This window comes from Coffea arabica, chromosome 5e, assembly GCF_036785885.1.
Source record: "Coffea arabica cultivar ET-39 chromosome 5e, Coffea Arabica ET-39 HiFi, whole genome shotgun sequence".
Lineage (NCBI taxonomy): Eukaryota > Viridiplantae > Streptophyta > Magnoliopsida > Gentianales > Rubiaceae > Coffea > Coffea arabica.
In genome coordinates, this window is record NC_092318.1 from 35,665,747 (window position 1) to 35,682,229 (window position 16,483).

Genomic DNA, 16,483 nt, shown 5'->3' on the forward strand with positions numbered 1-16,483 from the left:
TCTGTGTTACCAATACCATACACACTGCATGAACTTGTTACAGTGTTAATATGTTTTTTGTAAAGGAACTTCTCTCTCATTTTCTGTTCCAATAGTTATTAAACCGTTATATATTCCTCATGAACATCTCATTTTAATTTTTTTGTCCCTTTAAGTTCCAACAATTACTTATAGGGTAGAATACAAAAGATAACAGACTAAATAATAATATATAACAAAAAAATTATTAAAAACGCATTTTGAAGTTAATTTTTTTTGTCTACGATCTTTTATATTCTACTATATTAGTAGTTTTAAAACCTAAAGGGACAAGAAAAAGAAATAAAATAGGATGTTTATGAAGAATATATGATGATTTAGAACCCGATTGAGGTTGCAGTGCTTTTGGTAAAAGCACTTTTTAGTGCTAAAAATACTTTTGAGGTGTTTAGTGAATCTTGAAATTAAAAATGGAGTTTTTGGTGTTAAAATAGTTTTGGCAAAAGGTCAAACTCCCATTTGGGGTAGTGGTGCTTTTGTTAAAAAAGCACTTTTAGGTGCTAAAAATACTTTTGAAAGTGCTTTTCAGGTGTTTGGTAAATATCATCCCATAAAATTAGCAATAGAGCTTTTGGTGTTAAAAGCACTTCTAGAAAAAGCTCAATTTGGTGCTTTTAAAATAGCTTTATATTTTAATAAACAAAATATTAAATTTAATCATTTTATCTTATATTGTGAACTAAATAAAGAGATAAATGCATTTTAAAATTTTAAAATTATACATTATTCAATATAACAAGTATTTATAGAACTATGTAGCCAAACAATATACTTAAAAGCATTGAAACACTTAATAAGTGGTTTTATTAGAAGCTCTATTAGGTGAAGTATTTTTTAATAAATTACAACAACACTAAACAGGCTTTTAGAATAACTTTTGTGTTTCAAAAAAATAAAACATTAAATTTAATTATTTTATCCTATATTATGAATTAAATAAAGAGACAAATACATTTAAAAAATTTTAAATTACACATTATTCAATACTACTTTTGGAACTATGTATCTAAACAATATATTTAAAAGTACTTAAGCATTGAATAAGTGCTTTTATTAAAATCTCTATTAGATAAAATACTCTTCAATAAGTTATAGTAGGACTGTCAATGTGTCGTGTCGTGTCGGGTCGTATTTGTATCATGTCAAATTCATGTTCATATTAAACAAGTCTAAATCCACACATGACATATTTGACTTTCGCGTTGTATTCATCTCATAACCTGTTTACTAACATATCATGCCGTATTTTTACCCAATTGATCCATTTAACTTTTTACATGAAAATTATAGGTGACATATCACCTAAACTTAAAACATGGTTCTCTTTCAAGAAAACATGTGATGTTCTTTTAATCACTTTTAGTTTCAACCTCTGATTGGATTTTACTTATATAAGTTTTGAATGCATTGTCATCTCATTAACAATATATAAAAAAGTCTATTTTGTTTTTCTTTAACAAGAAAGAGAAACTTTAAGGAAAAAGGATAAGGAAAACCTTGCAATAGAAAACCAGTATAAACAAGAAAATGTTCAAAAATGGAATTAGATGAAAATAATAGAAAATTTGTGGAATAGAGTTAAAATTTACCCAGAAAAGATATTTAATCAGTAAGAAAGGAAGAAAAAATTAGCAATATTTGATTTGAAGGTAAGTATTTGATCAATTTCAAAAATGAAGAATGAAGGTGGGAGTGAAAAACTAAATTCATGAAGGTTGTCTATATTCATCAATTTGAGAAAATAAGAACAATGAAGGAAGGAAGTGAAAAATTAAAATCATAAAAATTGTACATATGAAATATTTGTGAAGTCTGGATTTACATGTTTATATATTCCTGTAAGAGAATTTTTTTTAATTATATACTTTAGTTTTTAAACATGCTTATATATTCCTGTAAGAGCTTAAGTATATTATTTTAGTTTTTAAACTTCAAAATTTAACATAAAACCATTTATTTTTGGTGTAGTATTAAGAGGGAACCAAGTAACATTTTTTTTTAAATTCTTAACATGTCAATAATAGTTTAATCGAGTCAACCCACAGGTTGACCCATTACGACCCATTTTGTTTATGTGTTGTGTTTGTGTTAACCTATTTTTGACATAAATTATCCCCTATCATGTTTCGTCTAGGTTTTTTCTCTATCATATCTGTGTCGTACTCACGTGTTGTGTCAAGAGTTGCCACCCTTAATTACAGCAATCCCAAAACGGGCCCTTAAAAGATTTGGGACAAGAAATGGTACAGGAAATGGGATAGAAAATGCTTTGTGCATATCTTATCACTTTATGGAATTCCATAGTTTTCCTATTTGTAGGAGTTATAAATTATCAAAATTCCCCTTCATTCTCTCCATGACAATTTTAAGTTTCAAAAATAGCTCCAACCTTCCCCTTCATTTTGTCCATGTCATTTCTTACTTTATAGTAAAAGACGTATAGTACAATATCTACCACCAACAAATATATCCTTTCAAAATATGCAAAAGATAGATTGCGCCATACACAATAGTTTTAACAAAGTCAAAACTAAAGGTGGCAATGGGCCATGTCATTTTCTTATCTTGTCATGCCATATCTTGTTCGTGTCAAAAAATCTCAACTCTAATTCAATTCATTAGACTTTCGTGCCATGTCGTATCTTGTGTGAGGACCTAAATTTTCACATTTATTCATTTTGGACCAAATGTCTCATATTTTGCATCAAGACAAAGGTTTTGTGTATCTTTGCTCAAATTTAGTTGTTTTGTTTGCAAAGTTGTTTTATAATCTGACAATTTTTTCTCATATATTTTTTTATTGCCACTTACTTGCCTCAAATTCTTGATTGCTTCAATGGTAAATCATGACTTTTTTTCCTATTGTATTATCTCATTTGGTGCATGTTTAATTTGGTACACGTTAGGTTTCATAGTGTATAATACTAGTGTGACCGATTAGTGAAGTGTGTATCATAAATTTGGAGGATTAGAGAGAGTTTTGGATAAAAAGGAATATTATGCTACAAGGTGTTAAGAGATAATTAGAGATGGGATGGATATTTTGGTGAATGGAAGACAATTAGATAAGGGTTACATCTTAATTTGCCATTTATCAATAAGCCACCAAGTTTGACCAAGACTAAAGCTTGATCTTTATCCTTATTAAGCTTCCATTTGACCACAAAATAATCTCCTTCACTAAGCTTCTTGGGATGGACAAAATTTGAGAGGAAAAGGAGAGAAAAATACTCCATTTTCGGCCTTGATCTCTTTCTTGCCTGAATCATGAAGAATCCAAAGAAAAATCTTGATCTACTCCAATCAATCTTGAGGTAAGTTTGGAGGGAAACTCTTGGTCAAATTTTGGAAGAAGAAAATCTTGTATCCCTCTTGATTTGCTTGTCATCTTGGGGTTTTGACGTAAATGTTCTAGGAAACATCTCTTTTTATTTGTTTCTTGAGATTCATCCACGATATGTCATGATTGAAGCTAAAGGAAGCATATTAATGGAAGATTTAAGATTTTATGGTTTTGTTAGGTTTTGGTGAATTTTCCAGCTTTGATTTCCAGAAATTCATGGTAATTTTAGCAAGGTTTTTGCTTAGGATACTTTGTTAAACCTTAATCTTCACATGTCTATTGAATTTGAGCCAAGGGAGTGAGATTTTGTTAAGAAAAGTTTCATTTTCTCAAGTTGTTGGAAATCTGGAAATTTTCACAGGGACCTCTATGCAGCTTTGGCAAATTGGTTATAATTTTGTATATAAAAGTTAGAATTGAGTTCTGTTTGTTGCATTTGAAACTAGACTCATAGAGCTTCCAATGATATAAAATTCAGGGTTTGGTTCAATTTCTATAAAGACCAGAAAATCTACAAAGTTTCTTGAAAATCATGACAGTTCTATTTCTACACTTGTGATAGCAGTGATTTTAAACTGAAATTTGACTAATCTATGAGCTGAATTTCATGAAGATGTCTTCTAAATCCTATTAGTGCTTCGAATTTATTTTCTAATGGTGTAAGTTTTGTGATTTTTTGACCTATGGAACTCAAGTTATACCTTTTAAAAAAATGTCACCAAAGCTGGGAATTTTATCAAATGGATTGAGTGGGATTTGGAAAAATTTGAAAAACTTTCTGGGTTTTAAACATAACTTTCTTTGGTTAAATCCTACATATTTTATTTTAAAATACTTAGTGGTGTGTTAACCTTAGCATGCACGAAATATTTCACTTGATTTGAGCAAGAAAACTTGGTGATTTTGAAAAGAAAAAAGTTCATCTTCCTTGGCTGTTTTCTAAGTTTCTTTGAGCTTTAACTCTAAAATATTGGCTGCGAACTTATACCTTTTGGCTTGTTAAACTTTTAATGCTTTAAACATGGCATGCATGAGTCAATTCATTAGTTTTGGAGAAATATGAAGTAATCATGGTTAGAGAATTGTATGAAAGAAGCTAAGAGTAAGGACAAGGTTTCCAACCTTATTTTCATGCATTTGGTTGCAAGACTCTATACCTTTTAAGCTACATGTTTGATAAGTTTTAAAATTAGAGTTTTCTGTGTCTTTCACTTGTTTTAATCAAGGTGATAAGTGTAATTGTAGCTTGGGCATGTCTCAGGAGTCGGTGGTGAGTTAGAAGGAAACCCCGAAGTCAAGACATGACTATCCACTTGATTTGGTGAGTGTTTCAATGGCATGGTCTGACTTATACTTGATTTGAATGCTATTTTGATGAGATTATCAATTGTTTGAAATGCTAGCTCTCTTGCATTGATATTGGTTAGGCGAGTGTGTACTTTATCGCACTCAACCTAATTTGACTGGATCACTGTTCTACTATTTACATGTAAAATGATATATATGTGCTTGACTTCAAGTCGTTTGAGTATTTTATGCCATCGACTATATTGAGGGACTTGAAATGCAACACTCCAGTGTTTTACAAGTGTTTATAATGACTCCACTGAGTGATTGACTTGAAATGCAAGTGAAGTGCCTGAAATCCCAAATCCCATTAACTAGTTAGTCGAATCGAGTCAGCAAGAGTTTGGTCGAGAAGATTGATGAACCATGAGTAGTGTTTATTGTTTTATCCACTGGATGCGTCCTTTGGATTTGGTATACTCGAGTATTAGCTCTACTATTTATTATGTTTGGCGTGCGGGTCCGGTAGGGGGATGAACAGTGGATGGAGACTGGAGTGAAGTGGAGTTCTACTGGAGATTGATGGAGTGTCAACGGATCCCAGACAAGCTATTGTGGAACCTGCTCCTGAGAGCAGACTGTATTCTTATGTGTAAAAGTGTTAATCGTTTATCTGACTTGTTTACTTGAAATGTGAATGACTTATGAATGTCCACTTGCTTTGATTTGAGCTTGCTTTGAGATTGTGATGTATATAACTGCCAACTTGCTACTTCGTTTGCATATTGTCTTGGAACCTCACTAGGCGAAAGCTCATTCTTTTAATTTGTTTTCCTTAGCAGGCATTGGCAACGTGGAAGCGGGGGAATAGACAGTTCGTGAGTTGACATCTTGTTTTAAGTAACTTGCCATCCTAGTTGTACTTAGTGATTTGATTAAACGACTTAGATTTTTATCCGTTTGATTGTATATATATAAGTATGGATAATTTGAAATTTTGGATGGTGTGTAATATTTAACCATGGAGTTTTGATGTTTAGTTTGGGGTTTATTGTTATTATTCTTGGGAATTATTATTATTTTCTCAGATTTGTGAATGAGTCCGGGCGAGAGTTAGGTAGGCGGTCCGCCAAACCCTGGGGTACTCCTTAGGGGGAGGTGGGGTTGTCACATCTTGACTTACTTATTTATAGGTTGAACCAACCCCTGACCTGACCTATGTAACCCATTAAATATTTTACATGATTAAAATTATTTTGACATGGCATCAGCGCACAACCTTATACAGGAAACAATTCCAACATTTTATTGACATATTTTAGCCCATTTATCATGTAAATGTTGCTATTGTCAAAATACACAACGAAACTTACAAATCAAAAAACAAAGTCCAAAATTAAAGAATTAGAGTTTTTGTCAAAAAAAAAAGTTAACAGAAAAATGCATAGTAAAACACAAGATTTACAGTTTTCAAAATATTAAAAAACCTAATACATAATGTGTCTTTCAAACAAAATCTAAGTTACAAAATCTTAAGTATTTAATAGAAACACAATCTAATAATCTCATATATGTTAAGAAACTTATGAGTCTTTAAAACTTTTAACTAAAATCTTCAAGCAAAATTTGATTGTTGTTAGTTGTTATTAATTACTCAAAATGGCCTTTGTAGTATTTAAATTTATAAACTGGCCACTTTATCGAGTTAGTGTGTCAATCCACACTACAATAAAAATGGCCTTTCCTGACACCCTATAAGGACACTTGTTGGTTTTTGTCATTATAGCACTTCTATCATGACACTTGTTATCAATTCAATAACATATATTTTATTTTTTTTTATTTTATCTGATATAAAAATAATAATGTGTCTTTAGATTCCCTATCACGACACTCGAGAAAATGTGAGATGCAACAAAAAAAGCAAAACATAAAACGATGTCGTTTGATTTTGGCGGAAGATTCCTTTGCCAAAACACTTAGTGAAATTTCAAAACTTTCATTTTGCCGGCCAGCGAAATTTTGGTTCTTCTTATCTCTCTCACAAACTCTCTCTCTCGGCAAATTATCTCGTAAAACTCCCCCATTTTGGTTCTTCCATCTTCCGCCTTCGCCGCCGCCCCACTCCCCCATTTTCAGTTGCTAACTCAGCAGCTTCTCTGCCCTGTTCGGTCAATCACGATAGCTGCACCAATAAGCCTTCACTCTCTTTGCTAGGACAAAAAGAATAAGAAAACAGACACTCGTGCTCTTTCCTTTTTCTTCTTTCCTCTGAAACCCATCCCCATGCTTTTCCTTACTGACCAGATATTCAGGTTGAGCGTGTCGAAGAGTAGAGTAGGCGAAGGTTGCCGCCATCGTCTCACTAGAGTCTAGCCACTACAGTGGAAATCATCACTGTAAAGTTTCCCGCACTCTTATACCTCTTTTTCCCCCTTAATTGTATTGTTTTCTTCTTTGTCTGCAATCATGTCGGTTATGCTTTACTTTCGTCTTGTTAATTGATTTTAAGTGGCTAGAATTGATCATAGGTTTGAGTAGAGTTTTAGATTTAAAATTCTAGCTCAGGCCGTATAAGGAATTGATGAAAAAGAAATTTCAAAACTTTTCATGCTCACTACCTGTTTGTCGGAAGGTTTTAATGAAGAAAGAAGGAAATATACAAGGAAGCGAACAGAGAGATGAGAGTGATGAGAGTGAATAATTACTGCTATGATATGACTACTATGAATCTCATTCTATCTTTTATTAATTCACTCCAATTTGTGCTGAAAGAGAAAATTTGTGTGTTTATACATGAGGTAGCAGGTCCATTGAATACAACTTGGAACTCCAGAACTTCGAAAGAAGACATGGAAGATATGTGGAGTCATCCCAATATTAATAAGGAATGGATGAAGTCAAGAGAAAAAGGGAAAAGTTTGATTTCTCATGACACAGAGAAGAGGCCTTATCTTTCCCGTATGGAACTAAGGGTGAGATATTGTTTATACAATACGTATTTAATGACTGACTATTGAATGTTAGCCTTTTTCTTTAATTTGATCTCTCTTTGGTACGCATTTTGCAATTTCCTTTTCCATTGTGCTCTAAGTTCGTTTTCTGCATACCTGTGTAGTTTTACTTCATGGTAATTCGTCTTTAATGCCAATTAACTGTTTGCGCTCACAAGCAGACACGTCATGGGCTTTTCTTAGACAAAAATGCTGCAGGCTTATGGGAGTTTTTAATTTCTTTTAATAGCTGGGTTGATTGACGTAATGAGTTTTGTTTGTACCTATATCTTTCAATTGCTATGATTTAATCATAGGATGCCTTAAAGGGGACAAAACAAATACTCAAGCAAATATCTTAATGTTATTAATTAGTTCTATAATTTGGAAATCACTCCCTTATCCTTTTTTATTAGTATTTGATATGTTTACTTACTATATAGTCTAGATGTGCCTCGGTGCTTCCTCCAAAGTTGCATGTTTAGACCAATTTGTTACTGCTTTATGATTGAAGTGGACATTTCTTTGCATTCAGAAGCTACGTTGCTTTAGATGCATGTCAGCATGCTGTGCATTGACTAACTTGTTGCATTCAGTGTTTGGATAGGTAGGAGTATATTGGCGTCACTTGGTTCCTTTCAGCAAATGTGGTTTTCAAAATCTGAGTAAGCTTTTACATCCACTCTACCTTTCAATATTCAACTTTTCCCCCTTTTTTCTCCTTATTTTCAGTCTGTTTTATCTCTTGATTAACAAGTTTGAGGAACATGGAGCTTCTTATGTTCAAAGAAAATACCCGTAAAGTACTTGACTGGTGCGGACAATTATCACATTAGACAGAAATTCATGGAGCTGACTTCATTTTGATTAGTTCGCTGACAGTATGGGTTGCTCGATTTTAATATCCTGCTTGATAGGAGCCCAAACAATGTACTATATATATACTGTACCTCTCATAGATCGTTGCTAATGTTCTACAATTACGTTACCTAACTTTTAGTTCAACAAATTATACTTGTTAGGGAATCTTTCAAGTTTGTACTTGTTAGGGATTTGCTATGTTAGTACTTGTTATTGACTTTTAGTTCAACAAATTATATTTGAGCATAGACTTTTGCTTTTAGATTACTATATGCATTCTGTTCTTTGGGATAATTTTACAAGTCCTTTGGGTTTCTGATTGATGGAATGTATAGCAGGGAGCACTACTTGCAGGTTGCTTCTATATAAAAAAAAAGAAAAGAAAAAGAACTCCTGGCAGTTAAAAGTGTCAACATAGCTCAGTTAAAAAAACTCCTACTTGTTACTGACTATAGCTATCCTGACACTTTCGATTATCAAGAAAAGAGATTTTTGTTGGCAGATGAGATGCTATAACAGCATAGTTTTCCTGACACATTTGAATGCTACGAGCCTATCCCCACATTGGAAAGGACGACACTCGTCCGAGGTGTGAGGAAAGGTAAAGTGTCAGGTTAGATTATCTATACTGACACCTTTAAATGCCGTTAAAGGTAATTTTTGTTGTAGTGCCGAGGGTTGACTCAACCCAACCACCTTACATTCGTGTCGCTAATAAGTTGACCTAAACATGATCCCCTTGAGTTTGGGTAGTACTAATACCTATTAATTGCGAGTCATATTCTAGTCATGTTATCATGTCATATCATACCAATAATTACCACCCCTAGCCAAAATTTTTTTTGGACTTTTTTTTTAATGTGTGTAACCCCCATTGGTTTATCTCAAGCTTTCTTTTTCACTTTTTATTAAAATTGACAAGTATCTCATATTATGTTCATATTCAAATTATGAACAACAAAACCTTATCCAATTCCCTTAGGGAAGAGTTTTCTTGAAATTGATGCTACCAGTGAGTCTCAAGTTGTGTATCAGCATAATTTGTTTTTTTTTTTTGCCATGCTAGAAATATACTAGTAATGTAGTGACACATGTTGGCTTATTTAGTAACGATGAACCCGTTGTCAATATAATGGAGGGCTATGTTGATAAGTAATATGTAAGTATTTCTGATATTTCTATAAATTTCCAATTTCTCTATAGAATAAATTAGCAACATGAGATGCATCGTCAGTTTTATGACATGGTATAAAACGTGCCATTTTAGAAAATCTATCAACCACAACCAATATTGAATCATTGCTTTTCCTTGAAGTAGGCAATCCTAAAACAAAATCCATAGATAAGTGATGTGTGCACGGATGGCGGCCTTGACTCCAGGCTTTCAGAGAGACATTGAAGGCTTGAAGGGGTCAAGCAAGTTGGCTACACATGGGCCCAAGCCCATGAAGCACCAAAGGCGAAGGCGTGAAGGTCTCTCGTTGCCCCCGAAGATTACGAGTTGTTAGTCTTAAGTTATTAGTTAGTATTGAGTCATGGAATCAGCCTACCTAGTCCAAGGCCTGGCCGAACCCTTATTTCCTTTTTACTAGCATTAGGGTTTCGTTAGTTTGCCGATATAAAGGCTTGCTTTGTAAGCATTAAGGAGGACGTTTTATCAATAAAGTTTGTTATTTTCGATTCTTCTTCTTGAGAGAGAAGTCGAGCCTTTCACTTGCTTTGGCAAGGGTGTTGAGCAATCTTGCGTCTTGTCCCTGATTGTTCTACCGACCTATTCCCCTGGAGTATTCACCTTCATCGGAGTTGTCGTCTACTGCCTTTAATCAAATCGTGTCGTCTGTTTGATTCTAGGTTCCGCAATCCAAGCGTTGGACAATCTCGCTAGATCCTTGGGCAAACGTGCTACGTGTGTCGAAACAAGTTGATCGAGGAACGTATCAGTTGGCTTCAGAGTGTTGGTAGAGGTATCTTTCGTTATATCCATTGTTGTTGTTCTTGTTTCATCTAGTTTCGGTGTTTTCCGCTGCCTTGTTCTATCCAAAAAAAAAAAAAATCCGTTCATCATATTTGTTGCTTCCTTACCGTGGAAAAAAAAAATTGTTCGTGTCTAAATCTGTCCGTGTGTTGTGGTGAATCTGCCCAACGTTTGTGTCCGCATAGCCTTCCTTTTGTTGCATCAATTTGTGTCCGTTAGCATCCCATAATTGCACCTCCAAAATCTGTCCGCACCTTGGTTCTTTTGTTGCGTCCATTCTGTCTGTAGTAGTTGTCACATCAAGTCCTGGACGTTTGTGTCTCCAACGTGTGTGGTTTGATGCTTATCAAATCTGTCTGCGACTTGTTGTTGTTGTGGGTCGTTTGATGTTCATCAAATCTGTCCGCATTTTGTTTTTGGTATTGAGTCGCCAATTATTTTCCCAAATCTATCCGTGTGGTGTGCTTTTGTGTAATCAAAAATTCTGGTTGCATCCAAGTCTGTCTTGGCCGTTGGACATCACTTGGGCAACAAAGAAGCAAGTGGGGCGGCGGCTAGGGTTCCATTAGGGCGGCTAGGGTTTCCACTTGCGCTAGGATTTCTTGTTTCCAAATCTGTCCAAGCTCGTCCTTGAGTCACCCACGTTGTTTTCTTAATTTTCTAATCTGATTTTGGCTAAACTAGTTGGTGTTTGTGAGATCTTGAAGCGAACCTACAACATTCTAGGGTTTTTGGATTACTTGGTTGCTACCTTGAAGTTTCTTGGAGAGTTCTTGCAAGAACTTGCTGTTTTGAATGTTGCTTGTGGGAATATAGAGGGCTGATCGAATCTGGAAATTATTTCTTGCGGCCAAGTGCCCTTTGTTATTCGTTTGAGTTATTAAAAAAAAAGAAGAAATCGGTTGGCAAAACAAAGAGAGAGCAACTGACTTGTGTGGGAGGAAAATTCTGATTTGCGCAATGCTACTTGGAGTGGAATTTGGAACCTTCTAAAAGTTGTTACAAGAAGGAAAGGGATTTTCCCAAAAGGTTTCCTAAACTAATCAGATTTGTACAATCCTTTTTGGAACCGAATTGAGTAGGAACAAATTTCTGGTTTGTTAATCCTTCTTGGAGTAGAATTTGGAAGTTACCAAATCTGTTTTCAAGGAGGCCACATAATGTTGGAGCTCCAAGGCTTCCTGAAGGTCAGGATTGAGACCTCTAAAAAACCTGGCCATGGTCGCTTCACCATCCTCTTGAATGTTTGCCCTCATCATGGCCATTTCGATCTCCTTGTAATAGTCCTCTATACTCATGCGGCCTTGAGTCAGGGTTTGCAGTTTGGAGTGGAGATCTCGATTGTAGTAGTTTGGAATGAATCTCTTACGCATCAATGCCTTGAGCTCTCGCCAAATTCGGACCCGTGGTTCTCCCATTGTCCTTCTATGTGTCCTTACCTGGTCCTACCAGACTAGGGCGTAGTCGGTGAATTTAACGGTGGCAACTTTAACCTTTTGTTCCTCACTATAATCGTAGCAGTCGAAGACCATCTCGATGCGGCCTTCCCATTCCAAGTAAGCCTCAGGGTCACTCTTGCCTTTGACCGCGGGGACTTGAATTTTAAGCCCATTGAGTTCGTTCTTAGACGTGTCCCTCTTAGGCCTCTCGGCATGTTCATCATCCTTACTACCCGAGTAGCCTTCACTATTTGCGTCCCTGGTGTCACGGTTACTCCGGTTGTGAGATCGAGAACGAGAGTCTCGTGTGAGACTCTTGGAGAGTTCATCAAAGCGAGTGTGCAATTCCTCCATTTGTTGCTCACTAACTCGCCTGAGCTCGTTCTTCATGGCGGTGAACATCAAGGAGTAGTCAGTGGGTGGTTGTTGTTGCTCCATGTCTCTCTTGATGCCCTGCAAAAGGTTAGTAACAAGAAGAAATAGTGCAAATATATCCTCACTTTACTCCCTTAGTTTATCACTCTCGCTCGTGTTTATCACTCAAGACACTCTCTAAGCAATCTTACCCAATGCCTTTACCTGTTGGTTGAGGTGGATGACAAATGCTGCTCGACTCCAATAACCGTTACCAACTTTTTCCCACAAGAGTAAGCAAGAGTGTAGGACACAATTGGGTGAGATTTTGAGATGGAATGGACGAAATTTGGAAGGTTATTGGCGGCGGGCAGGCTTGGGAAAATATTTAGCGACTCAGTACCAAAAAAAAAATGCGGACAGATTTGGTGAACATCAAACGACCCACAACAACAACAAGTCGCGGACAGATTTGATGACCATCAAACCATGCACGTTGGAGACACAAACGTCCAGCACTTGATGTGACAACTACTACGGACAGAATGGACGCAACAAAAGAACTAAGGTGTAGACAGATTTTGGAGGTGCAATTATGGGATGCTAACGGACACAAATTGACGCAACAAGAGGAAGGCTATGCGGACACAAACGTTGGGCAAATTCGCCACAACACACGGACAGATTTAGACGCGAACAGTTTTTTTTTTCCACGGTAAGGAAGCAACAAATATGATAAACAGATATTTTTTTTTTTTGGATAGAACAAGGCAGTGGAAAACACCGAAACTAGATGAAACAAGAACAACAACAATGGATATAACGAAAGATACCTCTACCAAAGCTCTGAAGCCAACTGATACGTTCCTCGATCAACTTGTTTCGAGACACGTAGCACGTTTGCCCAAGGATCTAGCGAGATTGTCCAACGCTTGGATTGCGGAACCTAGAATCAAACAGACGACACGATTTGATTAAAGGCAGTAGACGACAACTCCGATGAAAGTGAATACTTCAGGGGAATAGGTCGGTAGAACAATCAGGGACAAGACGCAAGATTGCTCAACACCCTTGCCAAAGCAAGTGAAAGGCTCGACTTCTCTCTCAAGAAGAAGAATCGAAAATAACAAACTTTATTGATAAAACGTCTCCTTAAAACCTTACAAAGCTAGCCTTTTTATAGGCTAAAGGTTACTAAAAATCCTAGAAACCTTAAAGGAAGCAGTCGGCCATCTTGGTGTCAAGATGGGCCGGCCCATGCTCTACTAAAGCGACTAAACTAACTCTAAGTAAATACTAAGGTTTAAAGCCCTACTCGGCCAACTCTCTTGGAGGCCCACTTGACTTTTCATGGGCTTGGATCATAGTGTAGATGATTTGGTTGTCTCTTTTCAAGCCTTCAATATCTCTATGGACTCCATGTTGGTCTTGGACAATGCGAACAAGGGCTTGGAGGGATTCTTTGAAGAGTTTGGCCCGTGCACGTGTGACTGGGCCCAATGAAACCCAGACTGGGTCATTACATGGGCTGAGGTCCATGCACACATCAGTCCTCTCCTCTTGAGAAGGATTTGCCCTCAAATCTGGGTCCTCCTTGTCAAGAAACGGGCTCAAATCCGTGACATTGAAGGTCGCGCTAACATTATACTCCCAGGTAGCTCCAGTTTGTAAGCGTTGTCATTAACTCGTTGGAGAACTCGAAAGGGTCCATCTCCTCTTGGGGATAACTTGCTTTGTCGCTGCTTGGGAAATCTCTCCTTCCTCAAGTGAAGCCAAACCTAGTTGCCAGGCTCAAAAATCATCTTACGACGGTGCTTGTTGGCTTGCTGGATGTATTGCTGAGTACGCCTCTCAATGTTTGCCCTAACGACATCATGTAACCTGTGCACAAAATCAGCTTTTTTTTTTTCATCTAAGCTTGTGTGCTCAGAGGAAGGTAAGGGTACCAAATCCAGAGGGGGTCAGGGGATTAAAGCCATAAACAACCTCAAAAGGTGAGTAGTGTGTTACACTATGAACAGTTTGATTGTAGGCAAATTCAACATGAGGCAAACACTCTTCCCAAGTTTTAAGATTCTTTTTAATCAAAGCCCGAAGTAGAGTACCAAATGTGCGATTGACAACTTCAGTTTGTCCATCACCTTGTGGATGGCTGGTGGTGGAGAATAACAATCTAGTACCCAGTTTAGACCACAAAGTCTTCTAGAAATAACTCAAGAACTTTACATCTCTATCACTAACAATGGTTCTAGGCATGCCATGCAGACGGACAATTTCTTTGAAGAACAAGTTAGCAATATGAGATGCATCGTCAGTTTTGTGACAGGGGATAAAATGTGCCATCTTAGAGAATCTATCAACCACGACAAAGATGGAATCATTACCCCTTGGTGACCCTAGGTAGGCCTAAGACAAAGTCCATAGACAAGTCTACCCAAGAAAAGTGAGGAATAGGCAATGGGGTATATAGGCCATATGGATTTGTTTTAGACTTTGCCTTATGACAAGTGACACATCTACCAATCGTTCAACGTCCCTACGCATGTGCGACCAGTAAAAATGCTCTTGTAACATGGCTAGAGTCTTAACAATGCCAAAGTGTCCCATGAGACCACTACTGTGGGCCTCTCTAACCAAAAGATCACGAATGGAGGAGTTGGGGACACACAATTTATCCACATAAAATAAAAATCCATTGTGCAAGAAATACTTTCTATGTGGACTCTTTATACAAGATGCATAGATTTCCCCAAAGTCATGGTCATGGGTATATATCTCCTTGATCATCTTAAACCCTAACAACTTGGCATCAAGAACATCTAGCAAAGAATGTCTACGAGATAAAGCATCAGCTACCATATTTGTCTTTCCAGTTTTGTACTTAATGACATAGGAGAACCTGTCGATAAAACTTATCCATTTGGCATGGCACTTGCTTAACTTTGGTTGGCCCTTGAGGAATTTCAAGGATTCGTGATCAGTGTGTATCACGAACTCCCTAGGGCGAAGATAGTGTTGCCAGGTCTCCAAGACCCTTACCAGTGCGTACAACTCCTTGTCGTACATAGGATAGTTTAAGACAGCTCCTCCCAGTTTCTCACTAAAGAAGGCACAAGGCCTTTTGTCTTGCATCAGGACGGCGCCAATACCTACACCAGAAACATCACATTCGATTTCAAAAGTTTTGTTGAAGTTGGGTAATGCTAACACAGAAGCATCACATTCGTGTTTGTCAAATTGTCAGGGCCTCCCCAAGATGACATGCGTAGCATGCATAGGCACTACGTCACATACGACTTCATCAGTGTAACTACCAATTATGAAGGGAATGCGTACCTGTTTGAAGACGCGTACCTCGCCATCCTCACTTAGCCATTGGAGGCGGTAAGGATGGGGATGCCTAGTAGTTGGGAGCCCTAAACTCTCAACCATGAGCAAGATTGCCACATTCGTGCAACTCCCACTATCAATGATGAGGCTACACATTTTGTCACCGATCTTACAACGAGTGTAAAATAGATTCTCTCTTTGTAGTTGCTCGTCCTCCTTAACTCGGGTGGTTAGCACTCGTCGTGCTACCAAGCAACCTACTTCTCCTTGCGTAGGCGAGCAAGCATCCGCAGCTGAATCATCTTCCAGGCAGTCGTTGACCAATTCGGGCACCTCCTCATAATCATCATCATCGGACACGATTTCGCCATTGTGAGTGATTAACATGACACGTTGGTTTGGACATTGAGATTGAATATGTCTGATGAAGGTGAATACTCCAGGGGAATAGGTCGGTAGAACAATCAGGGACAAGACGCAAGATCGCTCAACACCCTTGCCAAAGCAAGTGAAAGGCTCGACTTCTCTCACCCCCGAACAGCTCAGCGAGGGACCTTCACGCCTCCGCCTTTGGTGCTTCATGGGCTTGGGCCCATGTGTAGCCAACTTGCTTGACCCTTTCAAGCCTTCAATGTCTCTCTGAAAGCCTGGAGTCAAGACCGCCATCCGTGCACACATCAATAAATCAACCCAAGATTCCTTAGGTATAGGCAAAGGAATATACAGACCATAAGGATTAACTTTTGACTTTGCTTGATGACAAGTCCCACATCTTTGTACCATACGGTTGATATCCTTCCTTATATGTGGCCAATGAAAATACTCCTATAAAATAGTAAAGGTCTTTGCAACCCCAATATGT

At 37.2% G+C, this 16,483-nt stretch overlaps 1 long non-coding RNA gene across 3 annotated transcripts; it reads left to right on the top strand.

Annotated features, from left to right (window-relative positions):
* The first annotated feature begins 6,683 nt into the window (after nucleotides 1-6,683).
* LOC140006260 (uncharacterized) lies at nucleotides 6,684-10,205 on the top strand. 3 transcript variants are annotated; one of them, XR_011813898.1, is made up of 4 exons: nucleotides 6,684-7,068; nucleotides 7,475-7,644; nucleotides 8,259-8,327; nucleotides 9,842-10,205. It is a non-coding gene; the product is annotated as an uncharacterized lncRNA (long non-coding RNA). The 3 variants fall into 3 exon arrangements; XR_011813896.1 differs by lacking the exon at nucleotides 9,842-10,205 and adding an exon at nucleotides 8,420-8,705; XR_011813897.1 differs by lacking the exon at nucleotides 9,842-10,205 and adding an exon at nucleotides 8,420-8,705 and having other exon boundaries at nucleotides 7,478-7,644.
* Nucleotides 10,206-16,483: the final 6,278 nt, after the last annotated feature.